This window comes from Lithobates pipiens, unplaced genomic scaffold, assembly GCF_037356315.1.
Source record: "Lithobates pipiens isolate NorthernLeopardFrog02 unplaced genomic scaffold, aLitPip1_a1.2 Scaffold_28, whole genome shotgun sequence".
Taxonomy (NCBI): domain Eukaryota; kingdom Metazoa; phylum Chordata; class Amphibia; order Anura; family Ranidae; genus Lithobates; species Lithobates pipiens.
Window position 1 is genome coordinate 198368395 of NW_027507789.1, and position 24495 is coordinate 198392889.

A 24495-nucleotide genomic window follows, 5' to 3' on the forward strand; every position below is an offset into this window, starting at 1 on the left:
AACAGCAATTTTGGGCACTTTTTTGCCAATCATTTCTATGAGAGTCGATATTAGCTGGTGAGTGAAACTGGTGTGGGGGACTTCACATGTGGTGATTGGGGAAGAGTGGGGCCATGGGATTGTGATTTTGCTGTTGGAGTTTGGACTTGCTATTCTTATTTGCACTGAACATGGGTGCTGTTAAATGGGACCTTCTATTTTATTCAAAGGACTTCTATGTTTATTTAAATTCATAGGTGGTATTTTTGGGATATATTTATATAATATAGGTTACTGTGCTTTCTTATGGATATGTGTTTGTAATACATTGGATCAATGCCCTCTGTCACATCAGCGGTGGCCCCTGTCCTCTTCCTCTCCAGCGGTGATCCCTGTCCTCTGCCCCTCCAGTGGTGACCCCTGTCCTCTTCCTCTCCAGGGTGACCCCTGTCCTCTCCCTCTCCAGTAGTGACCCCTGTTCTATCTCTCTCCAGTGTTTACCCCTGTCCTCTCCCTATCCAGCCATGACCCCTGTCAACTCCGTCTCCAGCATTTACCCCAGTTCTCTCCCTCTCCAGCGGTGATTCCTGTCCTCTCCCTCCCCAGCAGTGATCACTGTCCTTTTCCTCTCCAGCGGTGACCCCATCCTCTCCCTCTCCAGGGACCCTTTTCTTTCCCTCTCCAGGGGTGATCCCTGTCCTCTCACTCTCCAGCGGTATTCCCTATCCTCTTCCTCTCCAGTGGTAATGCCTGTCCTCTGCCCCTCCAACAGTGATCACTGTCTTCTGCTTCTCCAGCAATGATCTCTCTCCTCTACCTCTCCAGCAGTGATCCCTGTCCTATGCCTCTTCAGTGGTGATCCCTGGTATATCCCTCTCCATCAGTGATCTCTGTCCTCTACCTCTCCAGCGGCGATCCTTGTCCTCTTACCTACCAGTGTTAATTCTTGTCCTCTGCCTCTCAAGTAGTGATTTCTGTCCTCTGCCCTGCCAGTGTATTCTCTGTCCTCTACCTCTCCAGCGGTATTCCTTGTCCTCTGTCCTGCCAGTGGTGTTCTCTGTCCTCTGTTCTGCCAGCAGTGACCTCTGTCCTCTGTCCTGCCAGTAGTCATCTCTGTCCTGCCAGCAGTCACCCCTGTCCTCTGTTCTGCCAGTGGCGATCTCTGTCCTCTGCCCTGCCAATGATGAGCCCTGTCCTCTGCCCTGCCAATGGCGACCCCTGTTCTCTGCACTGCCATCACTGACCATTGTCCTCTACCTGGTTTACCCCGTCCTCAGATCATTCCGTGCTGAAAATACATCCTTTGCTCTGCTGGCCCCCTGTACACTGCCCTGCTGCACCCTATCCTCTGTCCTGCTGACCCCTGTACACTGCCCAACTAACTGCTGATCCTGTCCTCTGCCCTGCTGACCCCCTGTACACTGCCCTGCTAACCTCCCAACCTCTGCCTCTCTGACATTTTTCACTGCACCCCCACATCAGACAAGCTAGATCTGGCCCTGCTGCTCAGGGGCTCTGGGCTTCAGAAAAACGTCAGCCTTCAGCAAGTAGAAAGAGGAACAATGCTGGAGGCAATTTATAACACGCACTAAATATAGTAGCAAAATTATTAATGTGGAATGTTTTTTGGTAATGAACATTATTTTTATCAAGTTGTTATGGGTAACATTCCACTTTAAAAACTTATGAGGAGTACTAAACCTTTCCCACTCTATCCAAGGCAAAAAATAACGAATTTTAGCTGGGTATACATCTTTGCAGGCCCATTTTGGTGTTTTACTACATGTGCATTTTTGTGTGGTATTTTGTTCATTAATGTACATTGCCTTATTTACAATGTGCTGCCAAGAGACAGATAAATCACGCGCTGATTACTTAGATCCACTCAGTGGCAAGTTTGTCTCCTTGTGTATAAGGTGTTCCGTTATGAAATATAGGGGCACTTTCAAAGGAGCTCCCACCATTGAATGAGATGTTAAAACTAGCACATACTCCAGATGGACATAATTTCCTGTCACATCTAGAAATACTCAAAGCAGTTACATTACAATCTATGGAATGTGGAGATTGCACAAGCTGTCCTGGGCTGGAAGATGTAGACAATTGTTTACATTTACTTTCTGCAGCCTTCAGTCCACATCAACCTCTCCCTGCTCGTTTTGGTTGTCTATTGTTTGTTGGTGGTGGCTAGCACTCAAATTTGTCATAGAAACTTTTAGAGTACCGATATTACTTTTGGCTATTTCCAGATCCTCCTTGTGAGATATATGTTGCAACAATAACTGTTTGTAATTGTTCGCCAACCAGCAAGCAGCAAAAATTAGAGCAGTCTTACCCTCCCGTTTGCTGTACTTTTTCTCTGTAAGCTTTACATTTACATACTTTTGTGTCTGGAGCCATGGGCTTTTATATTCCTCCATTGCTCTCATTATTTCCGAGCTATTTTTAACTTTAGCAATCCTGGCCATCAATTTTTCCATGATGTACTAGTTCAGTGATGATACAACAGTACACCACAGAACAGACGTCTGACACAGTAGTCTACCACTTAGACTATGACCAGGAGTGGAGACACCCCGATTATAATCTCAATAGCATGTAGCCTACCTAGTCTGAGCCTACACCCGAAACACAATAGACCAGGAGGACAATAGAGACAATAGTGCTCAGATAAGCACACAAGGAGTAATAGGGTAGACAATAGAAAGGGAAACACAGCCATGTTCTGACCATTAACTACTACACCCACTTCTGTTTAACACAAAAAACAATCTACCACAAACTCAGTTTATCAAATTATTGGTAGGGTTTATCCTTAACCAGATTTCAAGGTATAATACAGAATGCTAGATGTAGCTTAATTTACAATCTATAATCGTTATCAGAATTTAGCGTCAGTAACCAGACTTCCGCAGTTTGGTACTTTTAACAGGAACAATGAGAATATTACTGCTTTTAAATTCCCACAGCAAAAAACAACTCTCTTGTAGCTAAGTTTCAATGTTCTACACAAATACTATGCCTTCGGTTGACACAAAATCTAACTAAAAACCAAAAACCTGTTTTCGACAGACCAACAAAGACCACACTCTTTCAGCGTCTTTCCAATAAAACATATTTGTATAAACATATATGTACTCACCATAAAGCAAACTCCAACAATGATTAGAGAGCAATGAAGCTTGGTGAGCACAAAAGAAACCAAAAAAATAAAAACTGAAATATTTCACGCTCAGCATATCCTCCTTTTTATATAACCGTTATAATGGTACTTCAAATATACTTTTTCAACTATAATTACGGGGTATTTCCCGAGTTATTCCAATACCCACTAAAAGCAAAAACATTTACCTATATTTTTCCCTAGATAAACTTGCTGTGACCTCCAAACTACCAGAAATACTGACTCAGTTTAAATTTAACCCAATAACCTTAATTTGCATTATACAAATCTTGGTATTATATTAAATACTTTCATTTCTGGCCCCTTCATGGTCGCCAATTATGTTTCCCATAAGTTATATTTGAGATTTAATATCTCTCAGATATGATTTGGGTTAATGAGAGTTCTTAGACCATGAGTGAAAGTCTATAGTAAGTAGGCCTAGACTAATACATAGCAATCTATCTAATTGAACAGGAAAAGGCTAAAAATCATGGATTACATGAAGAAATACAGAGCATATTCTTTAAAACATTAATCTACAAACAGTAGGACAAAAAAGACATAAGACAAAGATATTTAGTTACAATAGTTACTAGGCTATGGCCCACAAGGGTTCCATTCAGGTGACCGCTCTACCAGAGAGTGTGTGCTTCCCTCCCATATAGTCTGTGTATATCATTACAGGCTGATGCCTCATTGGTTTGCATGGTGTGGCTCTGATTGGTGGGCCTCCTTATTAAGGATTGGCTAAATCTCCATTCAATAGAGTTAGCATAGCTCATCCCCTTTTAATGCAAATCCTTGGCCAAGACTTTTGAACGTGAGATTTAACTTTGTAGGTAGACTTTTTCAGGGAAATTAAGTATTCATGATGGGCTGGCCATGCTCATTGCATATCTCAACAAGGGCTCCTTTGACGCGAATATATACAACAAAGAGGTTTGGGTCCCATTGTGTAGATAAACAAGCCTAGGCACCGACTTGTCTCTATAACAGGGCCTTCTGGGAAGCTCTGTTATATCCCTACATAGATACAAGTCTAAATGAAATATATTCATAATTACAATTATTTTACAACTATTAATGGAGATTTCACATAAAACTCATAAGGCAACAAAGGATAAATTAATCTGCCTAGGCTTGGTTCGAAACATCTAATGCCGCGTACACACGACCGGACTTTTCGAGGGACTAGGTCCGACGGTCTTTCTGACGGACTTTCGGCGGAGTTCCGACAGACTTTCCGAATGAACAGACAGCCACACACAATCACACCAAAGTCCGATGGATTTGAACGTGATGACGTATGACCGGACTGGAATAAGGAAGTTCATAGCCAGTAGCCAATAGCTGCCCTAGTGTCAGTTTTTGTCCGTCGGACTAGCATACAAACGAACGGATTTCTCGTTCCGGTGGAAAAATTTAAAACATGTTCTTTTTCTAAAGTCTGCCTGATTTTTGGCAAGCAAAGGTCCGATGGAGCCCACACAAGATCGAATTGTCCGACGGACTCGTTCCGTCTGACCTTTGCTGTCAAAAAGTCTGGCTGTGTGTACGCGGCATAAGTGATATTTGCTCAATGTTCAAAGTTCATGAACTTTGCAATACATCCAATTAAAGTCTAGGGGGATCTTTGTTTTTTTAATTTTGCCCATTTTTGATCTAATAAGCAAGCTCTTGTCAAATAAACGGCATGGTCACAGGTGACAGGTGACATGTACATATGTCAAAATTATAATAAATATATTAAACCTGTGCCCACTTCTTCATAGAAAGTGGGCTGGGTTATCCATTTCTTCAAACTATTGGCTTTTTTCATTCATCTGACCAGGAGTATGCACTGCATTAATGCTTATTCCTTATTTCCAGTGGCAAACCTGCAAACTCCTCAGTTAAAAGTTTGCGACTTGTGAACTTCCCAAATTCCAGGTAGCTAACGCAAGGTAGCAGCGAACCTGAACCTTATCCCTACTTGTGTAGCCGGGTTGCCAAGTCATTGTTTTGTTCCATTCAATAGAGGATTCATCAGTAACACCATACTTTACTTTAGAAAGCCTACAAGAGTGAGTAGGAGTTTCCTAAATGATATAAGAACTCAGCATGTGATGCAACTTTGCAGCAACAATACAAAATACTGTATATACTAGTTTTAGATGTATTTGTTTATGCAACGATGATGTGCACAATGCATTAATCTACAGTAGTTTCAATTTTAGCTTGGGAGCAAAGCACTTTTCTCATTCTAGTTCTCTATATTTTTCTTGTGCCCTTTCTGTTGCATAACCTGTCCTCTTAACATGTGCTTAAGGCTTTAACTCCATTATCTGTCATATAATGCAGGAAGGAAGATCAGTATGCTCAAAGTGCCATTATACTGCGGATGCTCTGTACATGATCTGCACATTTTTTGCATGGTTAGCCACTTAATTCAGGCTCAATGAGCTCACATAATCAATTTTTACTGTGCTGCTGCCATGATTATTATTGTTAAAGCATACATGTATACAGGGGGTGGGCCATTAATATCAAAGCACCAGAGACACAATCTTCAAGCAGATATTCAGCTGGACGCTTGATAGATTTCGGAATCAGATCTTTTCGTTGATGGCTTTTAAATGAGGAAGAAAAATGTATTCATTAACAATCAGACTGTTTAATATTACCAGAACAATGGCTTAGTTACTGGAGAAAATAGCATATTTTTGTATGGGAGATTATTCTTATGAGAAAACAGAAAGAGCACTGAAACAGACTTTTTCCAAAGTGTCTGTAATGGAAGCCTCAACTTTATAGTGTTAATCCAACCAAAAAGAATTTAGATTTGGATGGCTGCTAGTGAGTTTAAAATGTTTTGAACAGCTAAAATGTTTTTATCTTAATGCATTCCCTGCATTAAGGTAAAAAAAAATAAAAAATTCCATTTGCTGTGCTCCCCCAAACACTTACCTGAGTCCTGTACTGATCCAGTGACGTGCCCATCTGCAGCTCTTCTCCCCTGTCTTTATCTTCTCACAGAAGAAGTAGGCAGCAGTGGAATTGCCATTGGTTCCTGCTGCTGTCAATCAAATCCTGTGAGCAGAGAGTTGAGGGGGAGTCTGAGCTGTACTGTGTGTGTCTATGGCTACACACAGCCTAGCTCTGGAGCAAACCTGCATAACTACCCCCATAGCAAGCGGCTTGATATGGGGGAAGACACAGAAGTGGAGGAGCGGACAGTGCAGGTGGGGGACCCCAGTAGAGGAGGTTTGGGGCCACTCTGTGCAATACCATTGCACAGTGCCAGTAAGTATATAACATGTTTATTATTTTAATAATAAAAACAAAGCCTTCAGAAGCACTTACAGTGGAACTACTGTTAACCTTGTTTATGTTTTGTTTTGGATAGAGTAGGGGAATATGAGAAACTTTGTCAGGTATAAATTGTTCCCCAATACTGAGAATTCTAGCTGCTTCCTGTCCCTATAAGTAGTTTGGATAGGGTATTAGGTTGGTGGATTTCTCCCATAATGTATCATGTTTTACAGCCCAATAGATGTTGCAGTAAAAATGATACAGTATTAACACATTTAGGGTGCAGGAAAATAGTAAGAGCTTGTTTATAACACACTTGCTTAAAGTGGTTGTAAACCCTTACAGACCACTTTTACCTACAGGTAGGCCTAGATTAAGGCTTACCTGTAGGTGCAAGAAATATCCCCTTAACCGACACTGTTTAGGAGATATTTGCAAAAGACAGGCACCCCAAAAGACAGGCGCACCGAGTGTGCCGTTTCTAATGGCGATCATGCCGTTAGTGGCAGCTCCCAAGCGCATGCGTGGGAGGGATGTAATCACGGCTCCAGCCAGTCACAGCGGCGGAGCCGCGATACCGTAAGTTACTCCGGGAAATATGCGATGGAGGAGGGGAATGAAGACTGCTTCGGGGGCTTCAATCTCAGGTAAATAATGTATAATGAGCTAGTATGCTGTCACTAAATAAAATGATTACCTTACAATCCTGTTCACACATTGTATTTGCCTTGCTTCACTTCAAAAATGATACCCCGTGTCACTTTCCTGGTGCTTCAGAGCGTCATCAAAGCCTCCATATTTGGGGTGGGGCTTTTATTCAGCGTTAGGGATGAGCCCGATGTTCAAATCTATATATAATTGGATGAGAACCAACCAATGCATTTCACAGTCTGAAACTTGAGCCTGTAGGCAAGAGTCTTGATTTCAGCACCACCCTCTGTTAGCATATTGACGCTTCATAAGCAAATATAAGAGCACTAGAGTAAAAAAGCATACAGCTGTGTAAGAGAAGTATTGTAAAACGTCTGCCAAGTATGGTTAAATAGTTATGGATGATATAATATGCATATTAGGCATGCAATGAGTGGACATGAGTCTGGCATTAGCTTTATTGCGGCCAGGACTTTTTTTCTCAGAGAATAGGTGCAGGAACTCTCCCTTCTGAGTCACATCTTGTCTCCGCCCCCTACCCACCTCCGAGCACCATCCCTTGTTTCCACCTCCGAGCACCATCTCTTGTTTTCACCCCCTACCCACCTACCAGTACTGCTCCTTTTAGAGATGGTGCAAAGTAATTTGTATGGAATTTGTTAATGGTAACAAGCAATAAAATAGACCCCCCCAAGAAACAATAAGCAACAATAGACCCACAGCACCAATAACAGATCTCTGAGCAGCCAGCATCATAAGTCTTCTCTCCTCAACAGTAGATCCCTTCCGGCAACATAAGTTCCCCTTCCGGCAGCAACAATAGACCACCACACAAAAATAGATCTCCAGCAACAATAAACCCTTCAGCACACCCCAGCACCCTTTGCCATAACCTACATTCAGTAATGGAGGTGTCTGTACTGCGTCCCCCTGCGTTCCAGCTGAAAAAAAGCCCTGGTCGCAGCATACACTGGGTAGCAGATGATCTCTGCCTTGGCCTTGGTCACATCTCTAGAGACGCTCTCCTGTGTTCCTGTTAGCCACTTACAGAGCGGACCATTTTGCTGGCCAAAGACCAGACCACTTTTTGCGATTCGGTACTGCGTCACTTTAACTGACAATTGCGCGATCATGCTCCCAAACAAAATTGACGTCCTTTTTCTCCCAGAGATAGAGCTTTCTTTTGGTGGTATTTGATCACCCCTCCGTTTTTTATTTTTTACGCTATAAACAAAAATAGAGCGACAATTTTGAAAAAAACGCATTATTTTTTACTTTTTGTTATAATAAATATTCCCCAAAAATATATATTCCCCTCAGTTTAGGCTGATACGTATACTTCTACATAAGCGATTATTGATTGGTTTGTGCAAAAGTTATAGCGTTTACAAAATAGGGGATAGTTTTATGGCATTTTTATTAATATATTTTTTTTTTACTAGTAATGGCGGCGATCAGCGATTTTTATTGTGACTGCGACATTATGGCTGACACATCGGACATTTTTGACACATTTTTGGGACCATTGTCATTTATACAGCAATCACTGCTATATAAATGCAGTGATTCCTGTGTAAATGACACTGGCAGTGAAGGGGTTAACCAGTGGGTGCCAGTGTAGGGGTTAAGTGTTCTTAGGGGTGTGTTACTAACTGTGGGGGGCTGGGCTTTCATTTAGTGAACACTGATCTCTGCTCCAATCACATGGAGCAGAGATCAGCGTCACTAGTTGCTAGGCAGAACGGGGAGATGCTGTTTACAACGACATCTCTCCGTTCAGCCGCCCCGTGAGATGATCGCGGGTATGCCCGCGGCGATCGAGTCCGCAGGACCCGCTCGCGATGGGAGGGCGGCATTAAAGATTGGACGTACCTGTATGCCAATATGCCTGCCCGTGCCATTCTGCCGACGTACATTGGCGTGCGCTGGTCGGGAACCGGTTAAAGACTTGCTTGGCTGACATTCCTTTTTGCTCCAGATTCTGCTTGCTGTTCTACTACGCTCATCTCTGGCTCCCTGACATTTTGGCTTGTCTGACTATCCGTTCCGGTTCCTGAACTCTGGCTATGTTTTGAATACGTTTCCTCTGTTTACCTTTTTATTATTATTATTAAACAAGTGTGATTTAACTGCACTTCTGTCTCACTCTGATTCATGGTTTCTGACACAGTCATCACAAAGTTTTATTGTTCCAGAGCAAGATCATCAAAGAGTCTGCCCAGACCAAGCCTCAGTCTGACACTGTTCACTCATTTTACTGCATGCATGGAGTTGCCATTTGAAGGAAATCTCCCTATCTTTAATGTATTCAGGCTCTGGATTATCAATCTGTTTCCTGCTTCACTACTTCACTACTCCTATCCTGCACACTTGTTCCAGGTCAGTGCATCAATAGGTAGCAATGTCAGATCTCGTATATACAGACCCCAGGACCTGCTCTTTTGAATATAGCAATGGCAGCTTCCATATTTTTTTCCTTCATGGTGTCATTTTAACTAAACAGGAAATTAACAATAGCTATTTCTTATGTTATTCTGACAGGAGCTGCAAAGTGTACTGATGTGCTTGATGCCGGATCGCTAAGCTGCGCTGTATTTCCAGGAATGGCATAATAGGTAGTTGGCAAAGAGAACGGTATGCTATTGTTTATCTAAAGACAGGCCTTTAAAAAATGGAAACATAATATTCATGAGTTTTTAAATTATACACTAGCTCGATTCTCTCACAAACAATGCATGGGCATTTCCTTCACAGATAGCCTGACAGGTGAATGTTTCAAACAATTTGCAGTAACCATAGCAACTGCCTGTATCAGTTGCTGCGCTCTCTTCTGCTTCATTCCCTCCATTTATCATTGAAATAGGACGGAGTTTTTGGGCAAGACCACAATAGTCTCTATGAGAGTAATAGCAGGATTTAAATTAAGGGGCAACCCCAGGCAACAGGTTAATCATTTAGTGTTCTAGATATTGCTAGCCAAGAAAAATTGCAGTGGTGCTAAAGTCAGAAAATGATCAAGTTAGCAGTGCAGCCAGATTTAGCAGGATTTGCATATGGCTTCTGGGCAGGACTATGGCTTACTATAAAGTTACATTTTTTGTAAGCTTCCCTCTTTTGATCTAGTGCAGTGATCTCCAAACTGTGGCCTTTGGGCCTGATGTGTCCCTTTGTTTGCCTCTATCTGGCCCTTGGGGCACTATTCCATCCACAACTGGCACCAGTGATGGGGCACCATTCCTCCCACTGACACCAGTTGTGGGGTACTATTCGTTCCACAGATACCAATGATGGGGTACTATTACTCCCTCTGATAACAATGGGACACTATTATTCCAATTGTTTGCCAACATTGGGGCACTATTACTCCTACTAAAACCAATGATGGGGCATTGTTTACTCCAACTGACGCTGGGGCATTTTCTACTCCCACTGGCCACAGTCCGGCCCCCTTAAAGTCTGAAGAACAGTAAACTGGCCCTGTGTTTAGAAAGTTTGAAGAACCCTGCTCTAGTGTATGTGCTGGATGCTAAAAGGAAATTACTCAATTTTTTCAGATGCAGAAGATATTATAAGGACACTGTAAACCATTTTAATATGGAAAAGAGGGCAGCCAGGTGCAGGAGATGAAGGTCAAAATTAAAATCAGATCCCCTCAGTAGTTAAAGCTGAATTTTGGGATTTTTTTTGCCCGCACTGCACGGGTTAACTGCTTGCTTTGTCAAGGGGCAACCAGAAAGCTTTATACTCACCCAGTCCTCCAGTCCAACGGCAAACAGCGCTCCCCCACAATACAGCAGTGGATTGTTCCTGATGTCTTCATGTCCAGAGCAGGTCTATGGTTGTGATGACATCACCAACAGTCACTCTCAAGTGATCTGGAATAAAGGCAGGACGTTCCACGAGGTATGTCCCAGCTGAGTCACATCCACCCATAACTGAAAAAACTGAAAAGCCATTTCTGACGGCGTACAGACCTTGTTTGGTGGACGCGGCTTTCAACTAATTGTGGTCCCTATCCGAGGTGCGGGTATCTATAAGCATAGAGGCCCTAGGCTGGGTTTAGCCGATCACTTTTACTGCTTACTATTTGGTAAGCACAATCTACTTCTGGGTGATCGGGGACACTTTTGAAGTTCCTGCATGTGTTTTAAAGACTTTATGATTTTTTTATTATTATTTTTGTTTCTATTTACTTGTGATCACCTTTTTTGGCCTTGATTGGTCTGATACAATATATAGACTATTTGTAATTCAATTGTATTATTTGTTATTTTACATTTTTTTGTATAGCATAGTTTTTTTTATTGCATTAGTATTTTCTGTGTTATCACACTGTATTACTGCTGCTTTTTTTAGCCTTTCTTTTTTACCAGCGCAGTTACATTTTTGTGTATATATATATATATATATATATATATATATATATATATATATATATATATATATACTGTATATGTAGAGGTACCCTCGTAAGGGCTGCTGATTTGGTTACTTAGTAATCCGCCAATCACCCTGCTGCCATCCTCCTCACGATCAATTAACTCAAAGAACCGTCCATTTCACGGTTTTGTTGCTTTTATTGTGGGATGTTACTTGAACTTGGAAAGAGGGTGACATGAGATGCCCATAGCACTTAACACACGGCACGTTAGATGTAGTTATTCAGCGGCCGTGACCTTGCAAAGAAAGACTGAATACACTGCTTGTACCTCAATCTCTTCCTTTTGAACAACTCTTCTGCAGACTATTACTTCTACTTTCCTTGTAAAAATCCTGCAAAACATTATTTCTTAACTTCTGTTTGAACAAAGAAGAATCACTCTGAATAATTCATCCTTGTTGACCATGATGGGATTGTCCATGCGAATCAAAGAGCCAGAAGCACACACTGCTTCTCCCCGATGGCCCAGAGAATCAGACAGCCACATAGTCTTTGGCAGGCACTACCATTGTACTAACCAGGCTGAAGATGACTCGATATCTTCACACGATGACCTTACACACGGCAGTGAGTGGACCACGGCTTTCAGCCAGTCCAGGACTATCAATGCTGTGTTGCTGGCCACAGCATTCTGCATTGACCTTTCTTTTAGAAGGATTATAGTTCTGTGTCCCCAGTCACAGAACGCTGCTCTACTCTCCCCCACTTAACGGCTACTTCTTCCTTCCAGATTTTCGCCAGCATGCAAGTCTTGTGTTCCCCGGTCACAGCACAGCAGCTTGCTACTTCTTTAAGGATGAAGATCTTTATCTTAAGCTCCCTCCTAGCGGTTCCTCCATCCCTCCTCTGCACTCGGCGTATCCCCACATGGGGACACCCGGAACAGCAGCTCAGTACTCCATTGTCTGTTCCCACTTTTCAGATTTCCCCTGGAAGCATGTGACCCCAGATTATATGGGAGGCCTGCCCCCTGCCAATACAGAAAGATAATTGGTCAGGGCTCCTCACATGAGCTGCCTGCCACTCAGGTCTCAAGTCCAACCTCTCTTCCAGAACCATCCATCTGAAAGCAGAAGAGGCATCTCTGAGCCAGAGTACAGGCAGCCAAACCCCCCACTACACTGAACACTCCCAGTCTCAAATCACAACAACCAGGCCCAGCCCAAAACACAGGCCTGGCTAAATTTACCTGCATCTGAGCCCTGTGCTTAGAAAAATCCTACTCTAGCACCTACCTTTAGGTAGAAGGTGCTACATTTACCCTCCGCTAAAATCACAACTGTTCTTAGTTGTAGGAAAAAATGAATTTGGCAAAATTACTTAATTAAGGAGGGAAGGCATCTCATGTCTAATAAGTTGGATGGGGAAAGGGAAACAACTTGGAAGGGTTAAAATGGAAGTAAACCCTTCCAAACAACTTTGACCTACAGGTAAGCCTAGATTAAGGCTTACCTGTAGGTCCAAGTAATATCTCCTAAACCTATATGGTTTAGGAGATATTTGCCCGAAAATGGGCACCGCTGTCTACGGCGCATGCGCCGTAGACAGCGGCGCGCAGGCGCACTAAATGCGGCAAGTCCAAGAATGGATTTGCCAAATTTGTCGACTCCCGTGCGCATGCGCGGGAGTGACGTCATCGCGGCTCCGCCGAATGGCAGCGTCGGAGCTCCGAGACGCGACTCCCGTGCGCATGCGCGGGAGTGACGTCATCGCGGCTTCTCCGCTGTCATTCGTCGGAGCTGCGAGAGACGCCACAACCAAGATGGATGCGGCGGACTACAGGTGACAGCGGCGACTTCGCTGGCTCCTGTGTCAGGTAAGTGACACATAATGAGCTACTATGCGATGCATAGTAGTCCATTATGCTTTACCTTTGCAGGGAAAAAAAAGAGGAAGTAAACCCATCAGGGTTTACTTCCTCTTTAACATTGGTATAAAAGTACAAATTGACACATACCATATAGATTTGTACAAATTGTACATCCTGACTGCAGGTCCCTGCAGCTAATGTCACATATAAGCGGAATCAGAGCATTGCTCCCTTGAGAGGAATACTCTGCGTACCACAGGTTTTCATCTGTTCCAACAGTGGAGATAGACAGCCATCACGTCTCCTAAAAGAAGATATAACACACGACTAATCTACAAAACTAACTGAAAATCAACACTTCACCAAGCAGAGGGGGTTATCATCCTCTGTCTGGTGATAGAACAAACTTAATGGACAAAGAATGGCATGTGGTTCCCTGCCAGGATTGTCACTCCCTCAAAATAATAAAGGCAAAGTAATTAGTAATTAAACACATAAGCCTATAGGCTAATAAATGTTCTGTTTGGCTTCTTAACAAAAGTCCTTTTTCTTGAACAAGTGGCAAAGGGATTTGAACAGGGACAGCACACCCTAGTGTCCCTTACATTGTCCTTGTCAGGCACCCTGAGTGGCAGACATCAGCTGTCCTCTGCAATAGAACAGTCACCCTAACCCAGCTGCTTTCCTATAGTTAAAATAGGCAATTTTAACACACCTGTGGCTACACGAACAGTAGTCCTGACTACAGGTAAAATCTTGGGTCCGGCAATCTCCTCCAACTGTCCTCCTCGCCTCTCATTGAGATAGAATAGCTCTGGGTGTTCTGTCCAGCTTTCAGAACTAGCACTCTATCTTTGTAGATGGCCCTACCGAGCTTCCAATCTTAGTGTATGTCCTTAAAACGAACCCAGACTTTGCTCTCCGGTGTCCGCTTCGGTTTTGGGACATTCTCCCACTGCTCCAAGGGAGTTTTCAACTACCTCCATGATATGGACTGGAACATAGGGATAATCCAGGGCACTCTCCTGAGCAACCCTCCTCTGTACCTCCCTTTGGAACAAAGAGAGTCTTGGCAATTCTTTGGGCTTTCCCCCTGCCCAGGCAGAACACAGGAGTCGGTGGCCTTGCTGACCCATTGTCGGTACATTGATGCTCCTTCAGACTAAATACTTGGGGAGCTAGTAGACTGTCTATGGGATTGGACTGGGGTTGGTGCTGGGCACAGTGGTTACATAGTTACATAGTTAGTAAGGTTGAATAAAGACACCAGTCCATCCAGTTCAACCTGAGTGAGTGTCTACAATTGTCCCTATCGCTGTACATTGCACACTCACATTAGTCTTCCAGTGCCTTTGCTGCAGGTCCAGGGGATGGGGATTTTTGTTTACCAACGGAGAGGGATAAATGAGGGTGTGTTCTGACATAATAACGGCTGGGCACTATACATAAGTGCAACCATTGTACTTGGGTTTTACTGATCAAAGGATGACCAGGAGGCCAACTTCTTTCAAATATTGGCACAGTATCCGTCAAAGTGTGGTGGACCCTCTCCATAAGCCCGATCACCTCCATGCGTCTTATTACCTGGTCCCAGGGAACCACCGGCGATCTCCACTGCAGGGCGATTGCCCAGTGCACTGCACTGAAGAGCGTATGGGCCAGCCTCTGGGCCGGGGGGGGGGGCACCCCCGGGAGAACCGCGAAAAGAAGGCCCATCTGGTAGGTAATAGTATATTGCATTCCTGTGATTTGGGTCAATTTATTAGCTACTTTTAGCCATATGGGCAAGAGGACCCTGCAGCTCCAAAAAATATGGAGGAGAGTACCCCTGTCCGGACAACCTCGGAAGCAGCCCCCTGGGACCAAGGAGTTAAATTTATTCAGTCTTGAGGGGGTATAATACCATCTAGTGTGGAGTTTAATCACAGTTGCCCTTACTGCCAAGGATTTTGTGCATTTTCTCATATTTGATATCATATCCAACCACACATCTGGATCTATATCTAGGCTTGTTTCTGTCTCCCAGCCAACCATCGCTTGTGACTTTGTGGGGAGGTCCAAGTCATTGAGGAGTCTATACACTGTAGAGAAATAGTACCTTTGTCCCTCTAGGAGGACCGACATAAAAGTTTAAATGTGTTCAGTGTATTCAGCCCCTCTCTTTGATAATGGGAAGCATAAAAATGCTAGATTTTCAGGTATTTATAGTATTCCTCCCTGGGTAGACGGAGGATTGGGATTTTCCTAGAACCCACGACTCCTCTTCGCTGGTTGAATCCTCCCTGAGAAGACCACTCAAACAGATTCTCCACAGATCCATACCTCTCTAACATTTGATGGGATCCCCAGTCCACCGCCCGGCCTTTGCTCACCCTGTCCGGCTCACCCGAGGGATCCCCCCTCCTGCAACCTAGGCTCCTTCTGGACAGGCGCAACAAGGGACTTACAAGCAGCCGGCTCTTCAGGGGTTTCTTCCCTGCAGAAGAGGCATCTCTGAACCAGAGTACAGGTGGCCAAACGCCCCACTACACTGAACACTCCCGGTCTCAAATCACAACAACCAGGCCCAGCCTAAAACACAGGCCTGGCTAAATGTATCTGCGTCTGAGCCCTGTGCTTAGAAAAATCCTACTCTAGCACTTAACTTTCGGTAGAGGGTGCTACATATATATATATATATATATATATATATATATATATATATATATATATATACTGTATAGCATCTCACAAACGTGAGTACATCCCTCACATTTTTGTAAATATTTTATTATATCTTTTTATGTGACAACACTGAAGAAATGACACTTTGCTACAATGTAAAGTAGTGAGTGTACAGCTTGTATAACAGTGTCAATTTGCTGTCCCCTCAAAATAACTCAACACACAGCCAATAATGTCTAAACCGCTGGCAACAAAAGTGAGTACACCCCTTAGTGAAAAGGTCCAAATTGGGCCCAAAGTGTCAATATTTTGTGTGGCCACCATTATTTTCTAGCACTGCCTTAACCCTCTTGGGCATGGAGTTCACCAGAGATTCACAGGTTGCCACTGGAGTTCTCTTCCCCTCCTCCATGACGACATCACAGAGCTGGTGGATGTTAGAGACCTTGCTCTCCCCCAGCTTCCATTTGAGGATGCCCCACAGATGCTGAATAGGGTTTAGGTCTGGAGACATGCTTAGCCAGTCCATCACCTTTACCCTCTTCTCTTCTTTAGCAAGGCAGTGGTCATCTTGGAGGTGTGTTTGGGGTCGCTATGTTGGAATACTGCCCTGCCACCCAGTCTCCAAAGGGAGGGGATCATGTTCTGCTTCAGTATGTCACAGTACATGTTGGTATTTATGGTTCCCTCGATGAACTGTAGCTCCCCGGTGCCTGCAGCCCCAGACCATGACACTCCCACCACCATGCTTGACTGTAGGCAAGATACCCTTGTCTTTGTACTCCTCACCTGGTTGCCGCCACATATACTTGACACCATCTGAACCAAATAAGTTCATCTTGGTCTCATCAGACCACAGGGCATGGTTCCAGTAATCCATGCCCTTAGTCTTCAGCAAACTGTGCTCTTTCTTGTGCACCATCTTTAGAAGAGGCTTCCTTCTGGGGCGACAGCCATGCAGATCAATTTGATGCAGTGTGCGGCGTATGGTCTGAGCACTGACAGGCTGACCTCCCACCCCTTCAACCTCCGCAGCAATGCTGACAGCACTCATATAGGCTTTCTCTACCTGTCCCATTGACGATCTCAGTCTGTCTGCTAGGCCTGGTGGAAGAGGTGGCACTGCGCAGGGCTCAAAGGACCTTGCTATCTCTTTCCTTGTTCTATGCACGTAAGGCTGTCTTGTTATGCTGGAAAGAACCTGAGGCTCACTCCTTAGCTTATTGGAAGGGCATAGCTAATAAAGCGTTGGCTTTTTATAAAGCCACATATTTGAGTAGGGGTTGCCCTAAAAAGTTTGAAAAAGTATGGCAATGCTGGCTCTCTGCCAATGAGACTCTGCAATTAGAGGTTTGAGTAATGCATGAATGGAATATTCACATATTTGAATAGCCTGACATGATAAAAGAATAGGAGCAGTGACAGATCACTGGAGAGTGAGGGAGTGTTTGTGGGTGCATCGCTTGTGCCCCGAACACTCCCTAAACACGGGCAAATCAGCTTTCCAGCTTGCAATCAGCTGATTAGCCCATGCACACCCTATGGATGGGCTGCAAACTGATTGGTATAAACATTATATTTTTTCTTTGATATTTTCTTTTGATATGTGTTTTTTGGGGGTTTTATTTTGTATAGATCAGTCTTTCTCAACCTTTTTGCTGTCGAGGAACCCCTGGCAAAAAGTCTGAAATATCGGGGAACCCCTGAAATAATTTATATATCGGCAGGTCACGGAATACCAGTGTGATCAGCGAGCTATAGATATAACAACAATTATTTGTAAAAATAGCATTAAATAATAGAATATTAAAACGTACCTATTTAATGTGAAACTTGTACTTGTTTTTTTTATGCACATATGTTCAATTCTGCGTCCAACTTGAAAGCAGTGTACAGGTCAGCAGCAGCAGGGCAAGGTACAGGGGGCAAGCAGAGCATAGCACATGAGGCAGGAGGAGGGCATAGTACATTGTGTTGTGATATGGCTGAACCGGAGTGACTCGATCTTTATTAGTTAATATAAGATTAACTTGGGTTAACCTGTTAGTTTAAACTCTGTATTTACAGACTGTCGCGGTTTTCCTATAAAGCATACATATAAGAAAATATAGCTTGCATAGGGAGTAATATTCTGTACTGTCTAAATAAATAAATTGTGACTCAATATGTCTGGGCCACAGGACTCATGACTATGAGTCATGAAGCAGATGACATAATTAATGATATGTAATGATATGTAATGTACACCTCTGTATTAACCACACCCATGTTCTATGCAATGATTGGCTAATAATAGCGCATATAAGTTGTAGACCTGCCCAGAAGTAAACCAGATAAGCTCTGAACATCAACTTTGACTCATCTTTTCTTGTGTTTAGTAATAAGCTGCCTCATCAGTGCTGCAGTAATGAGCGGGTTTCGTAAGTGTGGTAATTGCTGTAGTTATATCTAGCTGGTCTTTGTCAGGTATATAGAAATACCATTTTAATCACAACACATGGCAGCAGGGTACATGAGCACATAAGAGCAGAACAGGGCACATAAGAGCAGAACAGGGAACATGGGAGCAGAACAGGGCAAATGGGAGCAGAACAGGGCACATGAGAGCAGAATAGGCACATGAGAGCAGAATAGGCACATGCGAGCAGATCAGGGTACATGAGAGCAGAACAGGGTATATGAGAGCAGAACATGACACATGGGAGTAGACCATGACATATGGCAGCAGATCATGGCACATGGGAACAGAACAGGGCACAAGGGTGCAGAACAGGGCACATGGGAGCAGAACATGACACATGAGAGCAGAACATGACACATGGGAGCAGAACAGGGCACATGAGAGCAGAACAGGACACATGAGAGCAGAACAGGACACATGAGAGCAGAACATGACACATAGGAGCAGAACATTACACATGAGCAGAACAGGACACATGGGGGCAGGGCACATTCCTACATTGGAGCAGGGCATCAGCGGTTTCCTTTTCATACAGAGTTACACATGCTCGCTGCTCGCTGTGGTAGTCCTTACTCTTGTGCGTTGTTCCCGGTCAGCCCCTCCTCTCTTGTCCATCCTATCACACCAGGGAAAGACCAGAAGGGTGTGGGGAGGGGAGCAGAGATACTCTGTTTGCTAGCAATGCTCTTCATGCAAATGTGAGTGTTAGACAGCGGTGGGGATGCAATCTACCTGTCAGCGGCTTGCGATTGACGAGTAGATCACTTCGGAACCCCTGAGGATTTCTTGCGGAACCTTAGGGTTCCGTGGAACCCCGGTTGAGAAACACTGGTATAGATGCTAGGTGAATTGCTTTGCAGGGCTGTGGGGTTTGTGGGGGGACTAACATCAGTGTTAGATGTGCTTCAGCTGCAGCCTCAGAGCTATAGGCAAGCATGTAACCCTGAGCTAATCAGCAATAACTAAGCACAGGTGTGTGAAACGCATTTGCTGAATTTTTTAGAGCTGGCTGCATGTCATGTCATGTCTTCGTTTTTAATGGAATTTCAATAAAATAATAATTTTATGCTGGAAGTGCCGCCACCCTTTTCTTCATCATTCTGCATCTTTTGTTTCTGGACCAAGGCTGGCCACTGGCTTGCCTTATAGCAGTGGAGACCTGATGATTAGACTGCCCTGGAGCAATTCACATCTTATTACCGTATGTGAAACTTGTATTATATAGTTTTAATTTTTGCCTTGAGCTTCACTTTAAGATGTGTCCCTTGGTTTAGCTTGAATGCAAAATATTCATGTATGAATGATGTGTGTTTTTATTTACCCGGCCTAAAGTTTTCAAACGAAAGCCTCGTACACACGATCGGATTGCTGTCCAACAACGCGTCAGTCTTTTATCCGAAAGACGTGTGCTGGGAACTTATCTTGCATAAAAACGGTACACAATTGTCGGCCAGAAAACACGAACGTAGTGACACACTGCGAGGAATTTCAGCTCTTGAGCGCCACCTTTTAGGCGCCTTTTGCTAATGTCATGTTTGGTGAGCATTGATTCCCGAGGATGCGTGTTTGTACTTTGGACTGGACTTGTGTACACACGATATGAAAATCTGATAACAGACCATTGTCCATCGAAAATTTACTAGCCTGGGCGGAAAGTTGGACAACAATTGTCTGATGGCGCGTACTCACGGTCGGTTTTTAGGCAAACAGCCTGTCGTCACATAATTCACTGCCGAAAAATCTGATCATGTGTACGAACCAGGCTTTAGCATAGGGATCGATCCTTATCCAATAGAAGCGAGAGATTCATAAAGAAATTTAGATCACATTGTTTACATGAACTCTCAGCTTTTTATATACATGGACATTTACTGCAGCTTTAAAGCAAGTGAAAAATTAGAATAATGTTTTCTATTGTGGTGTCCTTGATGATTTATTTTTTGTTCCATACTTTTAATGTCTTGCTTTTGTACCGGTGTTTTCTTAGAAGTTTCTGCTGCATTTTTTCAGCTTTTGAAATCTGGTTTCAGCTTTTGCTTGCATAAACATGAATAAACATGAAAAAATGTGCTTAAATACAATGCAATAAAACATGACTGCTAAACAAATTGGTGTATTAACAAAAAATAGACACTAATGTCTGCACATATGATCTCTAAACATTTTATAAAATAATCACTATTTGACCCAATTATTTATTGAGTTAAAAAAAAAAAAAAAAAAATGAATGTACTTCAAGGATATCTTCACCTAGAAAAAAATATTATTTCAGCACGTAGAGCCTTCAGATAAAAAGGGTCATCATTAGTATATACTTCACACAGCATAAATGCCAGTTTAGAAACTGCCATTATTGGTCTTAATAACCAATAAGCATCTCCTTGCCCATTACAGGGAGTAGGAATTTTTACATGCAATGCATTATGGACCCCCCCCCCCCCCTCATTATCGCAAGGATAGCAGTGCAGAGACCAGAAATCGGGAAGACTGTATTTTAACTTCGGATGCTTTTTTTAACACTTCTAGTATCAATATAAACCACTATTTCTAACACAGGCTTTAGCTTCTATAAGAGCAGTGTGAACAGCAAGCAGATACAGATCCTAATGTGAGCGATGATTGCCACTTTAAGCAAGTTGCTAGCAAGCTTCAGCATTTATTGAAGCCTTGCTAGCAGCTTACTTAAAGTGGCAATCAGCGCTACCATTAGGATCTGTGCTCAACATTTACAAACTGGAGCTGAATGGTACTTTAAGGCTGGGTTTAGGATCTGTACTCAACATTTACAAACTGGAGCTGAATGGTACTTTAAGGCTGGGAGAACGCAGCGGGTCGCAGCAGCAGTCCGGTGCGTCTCCATTCACTGTTTCAGGCCAGATTTATTGGCTGACTTCGGACTTGAAAATGGACCAAAAGACGCACAGAGCTCCTGTGCACTTCGTATCGGAGCCGCTGCGGAAATGTGTTAACCGGCTCCATAGAGAGCCAGTCACAATCTCCTGGAGACCCGCTTCAAATTCGCAATAGTGTGAACCCAGCCTAAAAGCTTCAGCAAAGCTTGCTGTTCACACTGCTCTTATACAAGCTGAAAACAGGCCATAAAGCGCGGTTGTATACCCATTTTTTTTACTTTGACCTACAGGAAAGCTTATAATAAGGCTTACCTGTAGGTAAAAAGAATATCTCCTAAACCTGTACGGTTTAGGAAATATTCCCCTTGTATGGAGACGCTGACTTTAGCGGCTTGTGCGCTCTGAATTTCCCAGCTGAAAGGTCCGGCAGACGCTGGACCTTTCCGGAAAGAAGTAACGTCATCGCGGCTCTGGCTCTCGCGCCACTCACAGCGCAGGAGCCGTGATACCCGGAAGACACGCCGATGGAAAATGTCAGCTTCCTCGACGTGGACTGAGATCACCTGCCGACGCCTCATTCTAAGGTAAATATTTCATAATGAGCTGGTATGCGGTGCCTTACAGGTTTAAAAAAAAAAAAGAATAATCTGCAGGTTTACTACCGCTTTAAGAATAATAAAGAAGACTGAAAATATGGAAATTAATATGTACATTTAAAAGCTTTACCAGAGCCCCGTGCACACGGACGTTCGGTCATCCGAAAATATCAAAGCGTCTGTACGAGGCTTCAGTCTCTCTAGGATATAGTATTGCTTTGGAGGGTTTGGTACAGTGTAATCATCAGTGAATCCCACCTTCATCCACAAAAAAAACAATTCCTACAGATGTAGAGAACATCTATAATGTGACCCAATGCTACACCTCTTTAGGGGGGTTCCTTGTAAATTAAAGGGGTTGTAAACCTTCATGTTTTTTCACCTTAATGCATCCGAAGCATTAAGGCATACCTCCCAACTTTTTGAGATGGGAACGAGGGACACTTATTAGCAACCAAATAAAGGCATAGGACACATCCCCTACCACGCTCCCTTAATGGAGAATTATACAAAAAAATTGTTAATTAAACCCATAAGTGTTTTTTTTTTGGTTTTTTTACCATTACTATTTCTTCATACTGCCTTTTGAAATCTATGAATGAAGCAATTTAGAATTTGTATGAATGGTTTAGCACTTGGAAATGGTTTTTGAAAGATAAATAGGGCATTTTATATACAACTATATAGATCAGACCAAAATGAGGGACAAAGGAGGAGGAAAGAGGGACAGAGGGACATTGCTCCAAATCAGGGACAGTCCCTCGATATGAGGGACAGTTGGGATCTATGATTAAGGTGAAAAAACACCTGGTAGTGAGCCTCCCAGCCCCCCCATTTTACTTACCTGATCCCTGGAACATGACCCGGCGGGGACACGCTCTTCCTCTGCCTGGGGTTCTCGGCTCTTGATTGGATAGATTGATAGCAGAGCAACCATTGGCTCCCATTGCTGTCAATCAAATCCAATGATGCGGGCGCCGTGGGGGCGGGGCCAAATCATACATTCGACGGCTATAGATGCCGAATGCTGGACTCTGGAGTGCGCCCACAAGGTAATCCCCTTGGGAAAGAGCGGTGGAGAGAGCCGCCTGGAGACCCCAGAAGAGGATGTCCGGGGCCATTCTGTGCAAAACGAGCTGTGGAGTTAAGTATGATATGTTTGTGTAAAAAAATAAAAATAAACCTTTACCATCACTTTAAAGTGGTTGTAAACCCTTACAGATCAATTTTACCTACAGGTAACCCTAGATTTAGGCTTACCTGTAGGTACAAGAAATATCTCCTAAACCTACACGGTTTAGGAAATATTTGCAAAAGACAGGCACCTCTGTCTACGGCGCATGCACACTGAGCATGCCGCTGCTAACGGCGATCATGCCGTTAGTGGCGGCTCTCGCGCACATGCACAGGAGTGACGTCATCGCGGCTCCGGCCAGTCACAGCGCCGGAGCCGCGATACCTGGAAGTCATTCCGTTATAGATGGCGGCGTCAGAGGAGGACAACGAGGGTCGCTTCGGGGGCTTTCATCTCAGGTAGGTTATTCATAATAAGCTAGTATGCTATGCATACTAGCTCATTATACCTTTGTCTTGCAGGGTCTATTTTTTTTTTTTTTTAATGGCTTTACTTCCTCTTTAAAGGATAACTGCAGGAAATTGATAACGCCATATGGGAGGGGTGAATCGCACTGACATAGATTCCGGTTCCTTAGTGACATCACATATGGCTTGTGGTGGAACGCACATGCGGGGTCACACGAAACAAGCCAGTTCCCGGGAGCTAGCCAGCTGCCCTGTACAATTTTTATGTACAAAGCATATATTCTCTGGAACACTATAACTGTGATTTTCAACTTTATTTACAATAAACAAGAACGTACTACACTACACTATACGGATTTTCTTTCCTCTATGCATGAGTGGTGACAATATTGGAAGAAACAGAAGACCGGTGGTTACATCTCACTGCTCACCAGTTTAAGCTTGATAGACCCACATGCAGTATTGCTAAGGGGTCCATACTATCTGGTGAGTAAAAGTACAAAGGGGTTGTGTGGAGCACAGTTCACCGTGTGACCGTTTTGGAGCACTACATCACTTTAGGATTTTCTACACTCCAGCACTTTTAAAACATACCCAATAATAAAAAAAAAAAATCTAATTTCTTCATCAATTTAGGTCAATATGTATTCTGATACATATTTTTGGTAAAAAAAAAAAAATCCCAATAAGCGTATATTGATTGGTCTGCGTAAAAGGTATAGCGTCTACAAACTATGCAATATTTTAATGGAATTTTTATTTATTTTATTTTTTTTACTCGTAATGGTGGCGATCAGCAGTTTTTAGCAGGACTGCGACATTGTGGTGGACAAATTGGACACTTAATAGACACTTTTACTGACACTTTTACTGTACTAATGACATTGGCAGGGAAAGGGTTTACAGCAGGGGCGATCAAAGGGTTAAGTGTGTCCCTACAGAGTGCTTTCTAACTGTGGGGGATGTGCTTCGACTATGGGAAAACAGAAATCCATGTTTCTGCTTAGCAGAAACACAAGATCCTTGTTTTCCCCTCTGGCAG